General features: G+C 38.2%; 1 protein-coding gene across 1 annotated transcript in view; it reads right to left on the bottom strand.

The window, feature by feature from the left end:
• The window catches only part of LOC139958994 (polypeptide N-acetylgalactosaminyltransferase 1-like), a 61,704-nt gene that overhangs the window by 21,236 nt on the left and 25,236 nt on the right, over window positions 1-15,232 (bottom strand). The gene's annotated exons all lie outside the window — the stretch shown is intronic.

Below are 15,232 nucleotides of genomic sequence, written 5' to 3'. Positions count from 1 at the left end.
ATCCAAACAAAACTCAGAACTTATTGTTGCCTTATACTGCCCCATATAGGTCTACAGAACCTATATATATGCTCAACTTTGCCATTATGTAACCTTGTATTGGCCCATGTATCCCGTTAGTTTTATGTTATATGTACAAGGTGATTAAGAACGTGTATATTATACTTCAAATACCGTGTTATGGACTAATCGACCATGAAAACAAATGTATCCTGTATGTAATTATCTTGATGTGTTTTTCGATACGCTCTTTTTTGCCTTCCCTTCGCGGGTCATTTGACCCCTGTGAAAAAAGAATTATATTCACAAAATAATTATGTAAACACTACACGGCTTGGAAGTACAAGGGCACTGGTCTCTATTTGCTACTGAAAAGCTTTGTATTTGTCTAAAATGGTGGAAATAAATTACTTAAGGCTACATGATAACTTAGGTTATAAAAACAAGGTCAAACTGGGTATCCTCAACATATCGAAAATATTGTTATTCAACTGAATAGACGCACTAAAATAAACGAATGGATTGGCGACTCCTCGGTTTAGAGGCTATTGTACCGACCAGACTTTATCGCTGCAAACTTTTAAAGGGGGATCTGATGAGATTTAAAAAAAAGAAATACTGAAAAGTAGGATGAAAATATTGAATTTGTCTTTAGCAACGTTTCATTGCATGCCCGAACGTTTTAGACAGGAAGGTGCCGATCCGGGAAGGAGGAGAGGAGAGGGTTGGTCAGGCCCAACTCCTACCCCGTCTGATATTTTGTTCATGTAGCATTAAAAATTGGCTAATTACAGCATTTGGATTTCAAAAAGGAATATATAGTGTGCAAACTTTTAGCAGGCTTCGAGAGCGCGCAGTCCTTACGTTTTACTGAATGTCTGCCTACAGTAAATCGACACCTACAGATACTTGCATTCGCCCATCCCCAACCCCCCCCCCCCCCTCGCCCGCCTCCTTCCAGAAAATCCTTAACTCGCCAGTGGTGACCTGATATCTCACATTTACGAAACTAATATTATAAATATGTTTTCAAGTTGCGAAACTTCCATAACACATAAATACATAAACACATAAACTACATCCAGTGGCGTAACCATGATTTGCCCGGGTCCTAGCCCCCCCCCCCCCCTAATAAAAAGTATTTGTCTAGCACCCAAAACAATTGTCAGAAAATTCTTTGTTTATTTGTGTGTAGAAAATAGATCCTCGAAAAGTATTGGGCCTCTGTATACAAAGAAAGCCTAGATAAGCCCCCTCACTGTATCATGCTGTATAACTGGTCATATTGTTGTGAGCTTATCAATATATTCTTAAAAACTCAGACGGTTCCTTTAAGCCATCCCTAACTCACCATGGTAATTTGTTTTCTCAGGGGATTTTGTTTGGCGGTTATAAGATCGCCTGTTTATTGTAGGTGACCTGAGAAAACCTGATTGCGGTATATCACTTAGGTATCAGATAAATAATTGATTACTAAAATTTCCAATTTTGGACGTAATAAAATTTGTCTTAACTCTAATGGAAGTCATAAAATCAATTTTAATTTAGTCAAAACTGATAAAGCCTGCAAAGGATACGTTTTACTTATTTCAATATGAATGTAAAATGAATATATATAGATAAGATTAACGTCGATGTTTATATGGAACGCCATTTGGGAGTTTCAATGACTGAACATTTATATTTTGTGAAAGTACGGTAGAAATGACACAAAAGAGTTTTTTAAACCTATACAAACAGATTTGTTTATCGAAGGACAGATATTGGCAAGTAGGCTATACGTTATTTGCATGTAACACTATCATACCATAGTATGTACGGAACCCGGCAGTCCGACACAAGTTGGAAAATGAGGGGAGTGGGGGGGCAGGAGTTACACATAATTGAGTACGTCATTGTTTGGGCGGACAACGCACCAGAGAGTATAGTCATATAGGTACCTACCAAGTGATGATGGCGCTTGTTCATGGGCGCCGTGACAGGCTCAGAATGAGTTGGCTACGCAGCTAGCCTCTGAAACTGCAAATGTACAGAGACTATATGAAACTTTGAGTTTCAACGTCCAGTCATGTAGGCATCGTTCACTTGGCCAGTTATGCCAATATTGTAGCGCGCACGGGCACTACAATAATTCTCCTCATAGTATGAGAGCGAGTTCAAACTCTGGAACGCGAGTTCCATTACGTAATCTTGTACAGCCTATATCTGTACTAGATTTAAAAAATCCTACGAAACGAGTACGTATCCTATTAGGCCAAATACGAGTAAGAAAACTATGTTAGCAAAATATGAGTACGTCGAGTACATAACTACTCAGCCCGACTCGGTTCCCGCAACAAAAAAAAACTCACAAACAACTTGTCTTTCCATGTACGTTATCTTGCTAGCAATCTCTTAATGGTCGTCTACATATATGTTACAACAGGGTTATGAGAAAACAGCAACGCGCAACTCTATGTTACACTATAAGCATATTGCTATAATGGCGCATTCGATTGAGAGGACTATAACTACATGGTTTGTAAAGCCTGAAGTTTATCTGATTATTTGGAAACACCACACATCTCATGCCCGTGGGCAGACGTTTCTATGGGGTGGGGGCGGGGTGGGGGGTTAATTACTGAAGATGTTATCGAGTCCTTCTTTTATCGTAAAGAACACTGTTTGGGGAGGGGTCTAGTTTTATAATAAAGGGTGCTTAGATGCAAAACGATGCTATCTTTTGAAATGATATTTAAATTTATTTTTGTGATTTAAGTTTTGACGCAGTTAGTGTTAACGTAGCCCGAAGCACGAAACACCATTCTCTTGATAGGAAAATATGTAGTCATTCGAAAACAGGGAAGGGAGGAACGGGCTTCCCCAAAGGGCGATTAACGAGAAACTGTCTGGAATGTCGTGATAATTGTGTAAGAAGAATATTCTATTTCAGATACCAGTCTCGGTGGACTTACAGATAAATAAATGCAAGACTAACGCCTGAAAACTAACTGTCAAAAATCGTTCTTAGTGTTGCCTCAAAATAAACTGAACAACATCAAACGGAAGCATTATTTAGTTCATAAAGATTATGATATAGCCGTGCGGAATCAAAGAATAACAAAACATCCTTTCATCCTGTTGAACCCATATTAAACCACGTGATTGTTACCATAAAAAAACGGTTATGATTTAAGGAAGACTATATGAGAATATAGTAAAAGTCATACGGTCAATTTGACTGCCTTGATAATTACACTGTACCTACAAACAAATATTCAGATACATAATAGACTGAGGTGTAGATACCGATAGTTAATACTCGATAACAAACAGTTATATAGAGTGAATATTTAACAACAGTTTGCCCTTTTCAACCTATACGAGACCGGCTCAGTTACCATGGGAACAGTGACGTGACAATATCGTATTCCACTGGTCGAGAACTGAACCGATGAAGAAGAGTCTGCATAGCCAAGGTGCGAGACGTCTACGGACAATCAATGAGATTAACTGCTATTTATCTCATGCACATGCCGTTTCTCCCTACCCCCTTTGGGGGGTTTTCATCCAAGAGAAATCTACGGTTTCCCATCTGAAATGACTTTCTAAATTGAAAAGATATCCTAATTTCCGTTAAAAATTTTCAATAGGGTGAAAGTTGAATTCCATAAGCCCTAGTGGGCCTCTCCCACACGCGTGGTCGCTTAAGCGTCGTAAAAAATAACTGCCTCGTTGTTGTTGTTGTTGTTGTCATTATTATTATAATTATATATAAATAACCAGGGGCCCAACCAAGTATATTTCTCTGGGGATTATCCGCCCCCCCCCACACTGACAGACAGAAAATTAAAAAAAAAACTAGTGTGCAGTACATAAGGGGGAGGGTTCAACTTCTTTCCCCTCTCCGTAAGATACGTACCCAGGATGACATAAAATCTTACCGCCTCCCCCCCCCCACCCCCGCCATGACAAAAATGCTCGCTACGTATAGCTTCTGTCGATAGCCATCTATTGAGAAAGGACTTGTTCTTCAACAACAACCAGTTGTACCAAGACTTGTTCAAGTTCAACAGCCCTGCAGTTGTGGAAAGATGATGCTTTCAGCGGTTTTATCAGGCTATGTAGCTCAATCCCTAGCTATGAAAGAGCAGAATTGCTTTTTCATACCGGTAATTCCAACACCGGGTAAAGGATTTCATTAAAACAACTATCAAGGTCGGGGAACTTGAAATAAACTTACTCTTAACCTTGCAGTCAAAGGATGTTGATAATAATCGTTTAGTTTCATCCTTGTAGTGAGGTCCCTTGCTCACAAGTTTCAGGATGAGTGTATGAAAACGTAAAATCCACAGTGGGTCTACTTAGATTGAGCACTATAGTTGCATGTTGTCTGCAATTGCGTGGGTGTTTGTATATGTGTTGGGGGGGGGGGGGAGTTGTGAAGGGTTGAATTGGAAATTATTCAAAAACTTTTCGACTAAACTAAAACTCAACTAAAATGCATTGACAGTGCAGTTCAGGAGGGTGACTATGCATTTTAAATATAATAATTCTTACATCACAAAGTGTGGCGAAGAAGTTATTTACCAAATCTGAGAGAGGGAGCAGTCTTCTCACCAGCTCCAGAATAAGAAAAAGAAAACGTCAAATAATTACAATAGTTCAAGGCAAGTTACTAAGGAAAAACCCTTCAAAGAGCGAAACAGTTCGAAATCTGCATAAAGTTTTAAGAAATATATGTTGCCAATAGGCAAGTCAGGTATGTAAGACATCTGCCTTTCTTTATTCACGCAACGTTGGGTAATGGTGATTGCATCTATATGTGACATTGTAAAGAGTGAATGGTCAAGGATGAATGGTCAAGGTTGGCGTCATATATTGACTAAACAAATTAAACTGATTGGTCATCCGACAGGATATATCACAGCGTGATGTGGTGTACTGATATAGAGTATATAAGGATAAAGTTAGAATATTAAAGCGTGAACGATGCATGTATATATATATAGCATATTTCGATCAAAATACCTCCAAAAGAAAATTTCGCATTTTACTTTAAATTGTGAAACGACATCCACGAAAGCAGAATAAAGGGTACTATATGAAGTACCAAATTGGAGTGGAGGACAAGGGGGGGGGGGAGAGGGGCGGGGGATTCTTGATCAACATTGAGTTTGCCATTGGAGTTAGCCTCTTCTATCTCCACGAGTTAGCGAACTATGTTTCATAGTCAGAGATATAGCGGATATATATTTGCTCTAATATCACACGATGTGTTTGGGTTCTGTTTATATGAACTTTTGAAGTTGGAATGACTCAGTCATTGAATAGAATGTTTAGGAAGTCTAGATATGTTACGGCCTAGAAATAAATTTCGCAAATGTATGAGTTTATAAGTGATGAAAACTGAATCTGAACATTTCTGACCTGTATAGTTGACCCCAATAGATATGTTCAAATTTGCAACAACAACTACGGTACCGTATTTCGTTTAAGGTTGGTCAGAAATGTTCATTTCCGGTCACGTGACGAACGTGACGGCAACAGAGAGAGGAGTACGAGTAAACAGTCCAATCAATATAAAGAATACTGAAATACGTTTTACCCACTTTTAGATTGTCCATTTTGATATGAGACCGATTGAAGAAAAAAAAAGTTGATAAAATTCTGAAGCGAAAACGTGCTTCTACTTAAGCCGGTGATGAATACCTTATCCGTTTTAAGAGTATTTTTGAATCTGCTCCGTTGGCCTTCGATGGATCGTGCAAGATAACAAAGAAGTATAAAAGAAGCAAAAGCCGTAAACATGTGTAGAACATCTAACTAATCATGACAGTACCTAATTACACAACCTGAAGCATTCTGATCCCGGAAATTATTCAACGAGTGACCAGGGTCGTTCATTTTATCCCGACGGCGATTTCCACGATCATGCGATAAAGCGTAAAATAAAGGTTCTACAAAAAAAAACCTGTTGAATAGAAGTTTATAGTTAAATAGTATACATGAACTCTGTCTGGACTTGAAGCAGATTACAACAGCATGGGTACGAGACAAATAGAGAATGCCCCTTATATTATTCAAGTAAAATGCCGCCCTATGAAACGCGAGTACAAAGTAATTAATCTTGCCCTTGCAATATTACCATATTTACCATATTTCTGAATTATGAGTTTTCGATCGATTTATACAATCATGAAACGCGGACTGATGAGAGCTAAAAACATAAAGCCTAAATGAAGCATAAATAATGCATAAATGAATAAAGGGACAATGGGGTTGTCTTGACTGCAGGTGTCTTCATGACTTTGGAAGAAAGTTGTTTGAGAAGGCAAGTAACTCAGAATAAAGCAAATGGCACCTGGGAAAATGAAGGAAAGATTTCACCGGCGTGGTTAGGTTATACCATGGAGGTAAACAGACTGTTTTACCTCCATGGTTATACCTTCCTCCTTTTGTAAGACGAAAAATAAATTTACCTCTTAGCTTTTCTTGTTTTATGAACAGGCGGTCAAACACATTCCTTACAATACTGTTCATACCGTATCAAGAAAGACTAAAACGAAATGATCACCCATAGTCCCATACGACAAAAGCGGCAAATATAGGCCTATTCAAAGTCTATATACGTATATAAGGAACATAATTTAAAGCAGAAGCGAACATATAGGTACCGCACCACAATGAATTGCTCCCATTGACTTACACAATAAACGCGGCACTTTCCAAGGCCGATAGAGCATTGAAGTTTTTAACTAACATGTACTACCCACCATATAATAGCTAATGGCTTGGGCTATCATAAAACATTCGACATTTGCCACAATGACGGTTTAGTTTTTGAGCTAGAAGAGCTGAAAGTTTATCATAGTGCTTCCCCACCCATCAGCCAGCTGTCGCTGCGGAATATTCCAGTTTTTACCCAAGATTTTCTAAAATACCTTAGATCAACTTCAATAGGCCTACTCCAGATTTTTAGACCATCAGTAGTTTATTTCATCCTCTTCAATATCCTAGCATAAAAAAAATATGGCGATGACTCAGAAAATGCCCAAAAAAACGACACAGTAGGTCACTTTAGGGCTATTTTCCGACAATGGCGGACGTGCACTACTCTAATTGTGGTGCGATACCTATGTGGTCCTGATAGCATCGGCACTGCAGGCCAGTGTAACTAATTTGCATATAGGATTATATCTGTTCTTAGGTACTGATGGGGTTTTCTTTTGGCTATTACCACATATGCACATGGGTATATGAGTGATAACGATTTCCCATTATCTTCATGCGGCATGCTCCAGGAGACGTTGACCCAAAATGAGGTCATTTTTTAGCAATGATGCAGTTGAAAGTCACCTTTCGCGCTCAAAATGACCGTATTTGAAGAAGGATTGATATCCTCTGTTCTAGGGTTTTTGTTTCTGCGTGGATAAGTGTATCTATGGAGATGATTGGAAACGAGGTTATTTTATCTCCTTATTTTGCATCCAGCAACATGTTGGGCGAGTAATGAGAAGGTTGATGTACGTGAAATGTGTTCTCGTGAGCACTTGCTTCTCCCCCATCCCCCAGTCACATCAAAATGGTCAAAGCCACGGCTGACGAGAAGTAGTGAATCAGGGCGCTAAAGCCCGGGAGACCCAGGGACAATATGAGGGTCCCGGGGAACATATGGAATAAAGAGTAATGTATTTCTCATTTTCATAAAGTTAAGGAAAACGAAGGCTTCAAATTGCCCACGTGTGTAGGACTTGGCTCCCGGCGCCGATGTGGCGAGAGATACAGAAATCAAAACAAACTTGCATTTTTGAATATTACAAGGAGAGTGGGGAGTGTGCGCCGACCCAAGTCCTAATTGGTTGTATTATGGAACGCCAAAAGACACCCAAGTGATGATAACGGTAAAAGTACGCGACGATACCTAGCCTATATAAGATGAAATATGTTTACATTATTATCATTGCCTTTGCTATGCTTTCTGTATATCCTACAACGGTGAATATGCCTCCTATGATGTCAAAATTTTATTATATACAACAAACCGCCATCTACCATCAATTATGCTTCTACTGGTGTTCCATGTTTCTGTATAGCGCACAACGGCGAATATACGTGTTACGATGTCATGAAACATTACAGACCGCCATTTACCTACCAACCGACAGGAAATGGATGAAGTTCAACTCATTGACACCTTCCAAGTACTTTCTACAATTGATCGCAGTAACTTTACGAGGTCACTGTCTCGAATTAACGTGTGAACTTGATTAATGTTAATCGGCTTGCACCTCAGTCACAGCTGTAAATTCTATCACATGGTAGGGTGCAGTGTTTACACAAAGACGAAAAAAACTTGCTAGCGTTCATACAAGGTGTTGACTCCACTTGACGTCAGTCGATATCAATGCATCCGAGAGTTGTCAGAAATAAGACTCATAATCAACACCAGGAGATTTTTTTTTATAGTTATTTCTGATATTCGAACTTCGGATCTTAAAGTGTATAATGTATCTTATAGGTTTAAAACTGGGGCAAATTTTGGCTATGTTATAGACCCACCCCTCTATAGATGGATTTAGAAAAGGAAACGTAGGAAATACGTATTCACAAACTTCACAGTGATAGAACTGTGTTTGTGAACCTTTGTGACCAAGAGAGTTACTTATAGCCATAGCCTGAAAAAATATAAACTGTCAAAACTGTAAGTGCCATTAATGGGCAACGTGTCAGTTATACAACGAGTCGGAGCTTGTACAGTGAAAACTTTCAGCAAGACTATCGATTTCGCATTATAGTACGACCATCTAGATTTGTAAGTCATCGGGTGAAATTAAGATGTATACGCTACGTCAGATTGCTACTTATCGAATATTGATCGTGAGGGGTGGGGATGGGGTGGAGGTGAATGGATTGTCCTTCAGGCGTAAGGCTTATGAACTGCTATCCAATAGGATGGCTTTTGCAGGGATCCAGGTATAGATGCGAGGTGAGGGCGGGGAAAGGGGCAGGAGTCAGACAAATGTCCAGTGTTGTTGAAATTACCGTATGTGACTCATCCCCCCTTCCCCGGGGTCGAGGGTCTGCGGCTTCATTTCGTTACGTAATTGAGTAATGTTGAGATCAGTGAATCATTACTCTGATTGGACGGTAGGATGATGACGTAATAAGAAGGTGGTAGGGCTCCTATATATGAGCAGAAAGACAGCAAAAAGGAACAAGCCCACGCTGCGCAATTCTCTGAAACACTTGTTGGAAAACACTTCAAATTAGCTTGATATATGCCGATGCTACTGCATTTGCACTGACTCTTACTTCTATGCCCCTGCACAAGAGTACACTCAAGATTTTTTCACTTGAGTTGCTCTGTCACTTCAATATATAACTGAGGTGTTAACCCTTAATTAATTGGTAAGCTTTTGATAATCAAAAGCCGTGAAATTAGCCAGATTTTGTGGGTCACGGGGTCAGAGAAAGTGCCTTTATTACCGAATTTGATCCTTCATATGTTCTACATCCAACAAAAAGGAGGTCTGCTAAATAATAAAACAAACTTAACTTGACCCATTTTTCACTTTTTACAACTTTACGTAACTGAAGATAAAACATGGCCCGGTGTAAAATGGTCCTGCCCACTGTTTTTTTGTTGGTCTCTCAGTGGCAACTGGGCATTGTTTCAAAAAAACAAACAGTTCTCAAACTCATCTTTATATTTTGATATGTACGAGTTACTTAATTAACTTAAGTGACCGTAAGATGAAGTCAGTGATAGAGAAAAAGAAGAAGAAGCTTGAAACGGCAAATTAAGAAGTTGTGTACAGACATGTGCCACAACATAAACTTCAGATACTGAAAATTTGATGATTGATTTGGCTTTCGACAGGATTATATTTAATCGTGTATTACGTCATGGTTTAGGTTCAGTAAACTTCAAATTATATTTTCTCATTCTATCTTATTTTATTGGCAATCTCAAATATTTCTGCAATCTGTTCAATGGAGTTTAATTTATTGTAGTGGGTGATACAGTCCTGTACTGAGATACAGTGGCTTGCTTGGGCATATCGGATTTCTGTCATATTTTATAAGCATTACGCACATGTAACTTTGTCCATCGTGCAGGCTATCAGACAATTTGGGAAATAAGACAATTGGAGAATAAGACAAGAGAATTCTTGGCGTGGTATCTATAGGCAAATAAAGCGAATTGCGAGTCATCGGCCCAATTTCCGTCAACACTCAAACATCCTCTCGACCCAGATATCTCACGGCGGTCGTTAATGTTATATCAAGTTGCCAAGCATCACTCTACGGATCACAGAATATGTTTACTCGCTTCCGAAGTTATATGAGTACTTTTACTCTTCTTAAAGAAAAGACTGTGACGTTAGGAAGCGTCTAGATTTAAATGGGAGAAATTCTGTTTTGGTAAACTGAGAATTTGATTGTTAGTATCCATAGCAAATAAACTACTGCGGGTTTATATACTCCAAATCGCTTAACTTGTTTGCCTAATACCCCCGTATTCATATCCATCGTCGGACATGCGTAGGACGAAATGTTCATTACAGGCATAAGCTATCTTGCTTTAAGACCTCACGCCCATCGATCAGTCCAGAACTATATAGCATACCATTATTCTGAAAGTATTTAACACTAGGCTATGAGGTGCCGTACCACAATTAATTGACTTCCATTGTCTTATACACACGAACTTCGTTACTTTTCAATCCCCCCTAATGTAAAGATTGAAGTTTTCAACTGGCATATCCTATACCCACCACATCATGATAGCTGAGGTCTTTGCCTGTCGTGGTAGGTATATTTTCCATATCAGTGTTATGGAACGCGAAAAGGGAAAACTGATTTCGTTGCTAAGTTTAACGTAAGTTTAGACAACGACGTAAGTTCAGACAATGGAATTTTAGACATCAACGTGAGTTTGAGCAACAGCATGGTAAAACAGCAACAACTTTAGTTTAGACAACAACATACTTAGTTAACACAACGTTTGCCCTTTTCGCGTTCCATATGAGTGTATCCCGAACGTTTAGATTTTAAGCTATAGAAGAGGAGCAAGTTTAGCACATACTGAACCACAACTCGTCCATCTGCTCGCTCGGAGTAATATCCACATTTAGCCAAAGAATTTCTAAAGTGCATGATGTCACCTTCAATCATCCCTAACTTCACACCGTCTATACTTTGAGTTATATTCTTTCAAATAAAGGCAGAAAAAGGGAATGATGATGCCTCAATATATGTCAAAACAATAACTACATTAGGTCATGTTAGGTCTCTTTTTTTTCGGCAATGCAGGTTAACCTTGTTTTTAAGCGGATGTACATTACTGTAACTGTGTTATGATACCACATAAACCTAAATGTTGAGAAATGATTATACAACTTTCTTCTCACGGGGGAGGAGATAAAGGGGTTGGGGATTGAGTGATTACAACATTTTTTTAAATAATTTTTGTATTTTTATTTACAAAGGCAAATTTACAAAGAGGAGATCCTGCTCGAATATAAATGTCCACCTTCCTATTTATGCATCCGATCATTGATTCCAACGGCCGCTTTGGTTGTTAAGGAGGTTGCGAACAGCTTGTTTTCTCGGCTGTAGAGCACTCCACTGAAAACGCGTTGCCCTCGTATCACTGTCTATGTGTAGGGTCCCCGGTCCTGCAGGAAATCTAGTTATACTGTATCAGAAGCATAACAAACAACAAAAAGGAGTTCATATAACCATGGCGCCCATTTTTGGAGTCGGTGGACTTAACCAGTTAGAAAACTAAAATCCCTAGTTTAAAGTGATCGTATATTGTCAATATTTTAGACAGGATCCGCCAGACTTTCTTTGACCGACACAAACATGGAAACATGAATTAAATCATGACTCATTCATGAGCATATCGGAAACCATTATTGAAATAGTGAACTGAAATCTAAATCACGCCTATGATCCATATGCATCTCGTGAACATTCGAGCTTACGGTGTTGCTCGCTTATTACAACCGGGGGATGTTATAGCATGTCTACCCTAATATAACTAGGTAGCTGTTATTATCATAATAGAGTGCATTCCTCGTGTCAAGCTGTCTGCTAACAGTGTATAAAGTTATAAACATGTCTGCATCTAGAGAAAATTTACAGTTATATTATTCCAGATCACTCTTAAAGCAGCATTTTGCGTTTTGTCGCCGTTTTCCACTTTTTTGACAAGTCCATCGAGTTTTTACATATATCAATCACAAAACAGCAAACTAAGATATTAGCCAAGTTTTTCCCTGATAAAAGCTTTAATTGGCGAGTAATAAAGGACATTTGCAGATAATGAGAAAAGTGTCCACCGACAAATTCCACATTTGATATTAATCGCATACAGTTCCCCCAACCCAATAGTTTGAATCTACCCAATCAGAGATGCAGGCTTAGTTATGAGCCGTTGCTAAAAATAGATTCAAACGTCGAGTTGGTAACTTGGTACAACCAGGGAGTTGTTATGGAACAACTCCCTGGTTACCTCCATGGTACAACCAGCGAGCTGGACTCTAACAGCTCCCTGGTACAACTGCATGCCATACAATCTACACAAATCAAGCATGGTGTTGTATTACGTATTGGCCAATGACGTTCGTAGCTTTTAAATATTCATAGTTTGGGCGAGGTTTATTTGGATCCCTACGGAAAATATCTTAGAGAAAAACAAAGTTGAAAGTTGTAAATTTTTCGACTTTTATGCCACCATTTGAAGTAAGATTAGAATAGATAAGCTAGTTATGTATGTCGTTATGGCATCGTGGAATCAGTGAGGTTGAGAAAAACCATAGAAAAGGTCGCGAAATGCTGCTTTAATATAGCACCTGAATATTACCCCAGGTAATACCCAGTATACCCAAGGTAATACTAAACCGGGGAGCTACAACTTCGTGATACCCCCCCCCCCCCCACGCACTTCCACGCTTATGCACTGACGGAGCTAATCCTCCTTGCTTTATATACGATGAACATGGATAGCGACCTGTAACAGCTCCCCATGGGTAGAAAGATCAATATGGTCAAAGCGTATTATTTTCATCTTTTCCCAACAGACGAGTTGATATACACTGATGATAAGTTGGCGTTAACGGACAATTTGACAAGAGGAACGCGATATGTGAAGATAACTTGAAGGGAGTCATAAATCTAGCCCAATCACCGTGACGGAATCCCGTGACAGCTCTATACAGCAGACACGGCAGATATCTCCGTCACCACCCAAGCAAGCATGATACCTATGTTTATATGTATGTTTATATATATATATATATATACATATATATATATATATATATATATATATATATATATATATATATATATATATATATATATATATATATATATATATATATATATATATATATATAAATGTCAGCTCCTTGCACAAATATATACCTATACATGCCTATTATATATAATATATAGTCTACATATAGGTTATCTTGTTAGGATATCTACATTCCTATATATATATATATATATATATATATATATATATATATATATATATATATATATATATATATATATATTGTTTTTAAATTTTCAGAAATATTCCCTTCGGGTTTCTTTATAATCTCGAAATTATTCCCAAAAGTTTCAGAAGCGGGAAAATGATTCGAGGAAGGCAATAAAACATTGTCTTGTTCAAACCAAACAATGGGTGACCATTATTTGAATTTCTAGCATACTGAGGGAAATACCCTTCTTGACCGATGTATATAGCATATTATAAGCTATGCATGTTATGCGCATGGCGTACATCTAGAGAGAACATAAGTACATTGCTGGTGCAATCCAGAGAAAAAAGAAGATGGATATTCATGGTTTATCTCTCCTGGGGGGGGGGGTGGAATTGTGGTGGTTGTCAAGTCTGGTGCAATTTATCGGTTTTGATCAACTAAATGGCGGTGTAACGTCAGACTCGTGTGCATAAAAAAAAATGTAAGATAATTTTAGAGTCCATTATGTATACAGACATAGCTTTTCGGCGGGCGTCGACGGCAGTTGACATATCGTGTTACGAATAATCTATATAGGACGTTAAATAAGCGAATATTTTATGAGGAGGAATTATTTTATCGCTTTGGCTGCAGTTGTACAGTGAAGCTAATACGCCAGTTACATTTCCCGCTTTAATCAATACAACCAGTTGCATGGTATATACATCTTCAAATTCTTTTTACTCTTATATCGGTCATGTTTCAAATAATTAAAAAAAAATATGAAAGGAAGGTTAATATATCCCTGTATGGATGCTGACAATGTACAGTCAAAACTACTTGAACCGGGTCTAGTGAATTAGTAATACGCATATACTTAGTTACATCAAGATCGTTTTTATTAATATTATATTCCTCTTTAATAAAGTTCATATTTCTAATTATTCCCATCTTTTTAATCTCACGTTCCTTATTTTACATTTTTTCAACTTAGTACCTCATTATATATGCATGTGTGTGTTTTAATACGGCCGTATATCCCAGTGAAAGTATAGGTTTATCTGCCACTCACCCATACATAACATTCAAGGAAACTTCAGTTGATTTTTTCTGGTCAATTTATTAAACCCCCCTCAATCTCTCTTTCTCTATATATGTGTGTGTGTATACGGTCTGATGGTTCAGTTATTAACTTATTTCCCTTGACGAAATCAAGTGCAGAAACTTCAGTGGAAAGGCGTCTTGTGTGAATTAAAGTGATAAAGAAAACGACGACTAAATATAGACATTTAATGCTGCAGGTCTGAAGTAATTACTGCCGTCTGAAATACCCTTCAGAAGGCATGTCCTGTCCTGTCCACATGGTATAATAAAACGACTATATGAGTATACTAACGCGGTTTCCTTTCGATGAAAACACGAATTGTGTGTTGTCGCGGGAAACCAAATATGAAGGGTAACGTTATAGTAAACGATCACGAGATCAAACCAAATTATCAAAATATGCCTAAATTTATCAAATGTTATAGAAATGTGCTACACTAGTGACCGTGCATCTGTACCTCAAACATAGAGAAACCACGTTCCTTATATCGTTGGAGATATCAGTGCCTAACATTACTTCGCAAACATCTGTATGTTCCTGCGACGTGATCCAACGACTTGATCAAGCCTAACTATGATACCATAGAGTCACTTTAACTTTAGTTTTCGGTTTGTTTTATAAGTTTCCTAATAATCTTTATATACTTGCAGTTTTTGATGCG

Source organism: Apostichopus japonicus, chromosome 18 (assembly GCF_037975245.1).
Source record: "Apostichopus japonicus isolate 1M-3 chromosome 18, ASM3797524v1, whole genome shotgun sequence".
Taxonomy (NCBI): Eukaryota; Metazoa; Echinodermata; class Holothuroidea; order Aspidochirotida; family Stichopodidae; genus Apostichopus; species Apostichopus japonicus.
This window is presented reverse-complemented; position numbering and strand designations above follow the sequence as displayed.